The sequence below is a fragment of the Triticum urartu genome, chromosome 3A (assembly GCF_056163025.1).
Source record: "Triticum urartu cultivar PI428250 chromosome 3A, HENAU_Tu73, whole genome shotgun sequence".
Lineage (NCBI taxonomy): Eukaryota > Viridiplantae > Streptophyta > Magnoliopsida > Poales > Poaceae > Triticum > Triticum urartu.
In genome coordinates this window covers 519,302,445-519,305,631 of record NC_141875.1, presented here as the reverse complement: position 1 = coordinate 519,305,631, position 3,187 = coordinate 519,302,445, and positions in this window count along the sequence as shown.

Genomic DNA, 3,187 nt, shown 5'->3' with positions numbered 1-3,187 from the left:
ATACTCAAGATGTCCATAACCGGGGACACGGCTAACCATGATTAGTTTATTACACTCTGCAGAGGTTTGGGCACTTTTCCCCACAAGACTCGATCGCCTCCGTTTGGTTTCTCGCACTACATGGTGTTTGAGAAGACGGATGACCGAGACATAGTCTTTCAGAAGCGCTAGCACCTTACGATCGGGTAGACCGTACCACCTACATCCCCTACATCTGCTAGTCTACCACTGTAAGAGTTCGCACAACTTAGTCAACTATGCTAGAGCCCATAATAGCTTGTGGCTGCACACGGAAGTTTCTATTATGAATAGTCTCATGATCCCTTTGAGCCTGGGTGGCGGTCCAAAAGAAAATAGGCAAGTCTTGGAATACCCAGGTGCCTCAATGCACCCAGATGTGTGTTTAAGTTGCCACCTTAGATGAACCATTAATTAACAAAACTCACATCTTTCATGGATATCACTCACCCAATCCACGTCTACTAGCATAGCATGGCATAATAAGCAAACGTAGAAGTAACTCCCAAAGGTTTGATAATAACAGGTAATAGGTGCTACCTCATCTACTTCCCATCCCACAATTTAATTAGATCCTAATCATGCAGTGTGTGAGGCTTGATCTAATGCAATAAAACTGGGTAGTAGAAAATGTATGATCAAAGTGTTACTTGCCTTGCTGATGATCCGCGAAACCTAACGATTCGAAGTAACAAGCGGCGCACTCCGGATATTCTATCGCAGACAAAAAAACAAGCATACAATAAGTACTCATCTAATGCACAGGTAAAACTCAAATAAAAGATCTAACCAGAAGGTTCAACTTAAGAACTCCGGTTGGCAAAAAGAATCAAATCGAACGAAGCAACGAAAGTCAAACGGCGAAAGAAAACAACTTCATTCTATTAATCTGGATCTAGGGCAAATTTTACAGTAGCAAAACTTGTTTAAGTTGGTTAAACGGGTAGAGGGTTTCGAGATGAATCCCTAGGCGCTTGAATCGCCTGATTCCGATAAACGAGCGAAAAGTTATACTAAAACAAAAATCGGATCAGGAATCGCGATCAAAAAAATCACAGATTTAATCCGAGAAAAAGAAAAACGACGAACGCCGAAATTTTTTTTTGGCACGAAAAACGAGGCGCGACGAACCTCGGCGGCGAGATCCGGCGGCAGACGTCGGCGGCGGCAGCTTAGGGCGCTTTAGGGTTTCCCCCGGGGTCGGGCCTCGGCTTATAAAGGCCTCCCGGGTCGGTGTCCAGGTCGGACACGGCCCGTTAAGTCGGTTCGTTTTTTTTTATATTATTCCGCTCAGAAGAAAAATAAAAAGAAATACTAAACGGACTCCAAAAATTCCGAAATAAATTTTCATTGGCTTCTAAAATCAAGCCGCACAAGGTGAACATTTATTTGGGCCCTAAATGCAATTTTGAAAAACGCACTTTTTTCCTAAATTCAAATAAAACACCGAAAAACTCCGAAATAAAATCTTATTTGATTTTATTATTAAATCCTCAATATTTCTTTATTTTGGGAAAGTCATTTTATTCCCTCTCTCGTATTTTTGTAATAGAAATAATTGACGATAAAATAATTAAAATCAAATGATCCTATTCTCAAAATTTGAGAAAACTCAAATATGAAAATAACGAAATCCCCAACTCTCTCGTGGGTCATTGAGTTTCCTATAATTTCTAGGATCAACAAAAAGCAAAATAAAATATGATATGCATGATGATCTAGTGTATAACATTCCAAATTGAAAATTTGGGATGCTACACGTTGGGTCGTTGCCGTGCAGCTCAGCTATGCCGTTGGAGTTGATGGACTCACCTTATCTTCCAAGCCTTCCGCTGTTATCGCATTAGATGGCCTTAAGCCATATTCTTGTAATAAGTTCTCTTTGGAGACATTCGATGTAATAAGTGTGTGATTGCTACTCTGTTATAAATCCTTCGAGTACTGTCTGTGTCAGCATTACCGATCCAGGGATGATACCGAAGCATAGAGACTTGACCATCTGAGGTCGGGTCGCTACAAGATGGTATCAGAGCACACGCTGAGTGTAGGACACGACCACTAAGATAAACCCTAGGTCACACTTCTCTTCTCATTTCTGACTCCTCTCCATTTTCTACTCTTTAGGATGACGGTGATGAAGAACAAGTTTGCACAACCGGATGAAGACACACCTTTTGGACGCCACTTGAAGGAAGTCACTAGGTACTTGAACATTGGAATACCAAGCTTCACCGGGACGTACAACACCACTTTACCTGAAGAGGAGCGCTGGATGATTCAAGTGCAAGTTCCAGGAAGGACGTTCTCGCCAACCTCTAAACCCATAGATTTTTACTTTGACGCACCAACTTGGAGTTTAGGAAAGAGTATGGCAGCTCACATCACCATGGGACGCATTGGAGAAGTTTACAACAGGGAGCTTAAGGACACTATTTACCAAATATGTGGGCGCCGAGACGAGCAATGGGAAGTCATCAGTACTAAGAAGGATAGATCCATTGCAGCTTTCATCTAGGAGTTAAACCAGCACATTTGACGTCAGGAGAACCAGATGTGTGTGGACATGATGGACTTGAAGAAGGCGAAGACTAGGATCATCGAGCTGGAGGAAGAACTCAAGTTTACCCGTGATGGATATGAGGAGGAAATCAAGACCCTACTGGAGAAGACTGACGACTTAGTCAAGAAGATCGGAGTATTCATGGGAGGACCAGCACCAATAGAAGAAGAAGAAGAACCCAAGGAAATACGCCCCGAGGACTAAATCATCATCGACGACACCGATTCCGATCCTAGTAATAACGATTTTGAAGACGAAGCTGGAGCAGACATCATGGAGTCTTCCACCGATCAAAATTTCTAGATGACCACCAACTATTAGTAGTATTTCCCCATGTATATAGTAGTAGTGAGCACTTGTGCGATAGTTCTAGAACGTTTGTATGCCCTTGCTTGATTGATTGAGTGAAATGATTGTGTTTGTCTCATGTGCATATGGGTAGTGTTTTCTCATTAGACCTCTTCTATTCTAAATCTCTCCCATCTAAACCCCTCAGATGCCTTCGAGACGTGACCCCGGTTTTGCTTTTCTGTCGGAGCTCACCCAGTTGATCCAGCAGCAGAATGCCTTGATGCAATTGCTAGTTCAGAACCAGGGAAACAACAACAA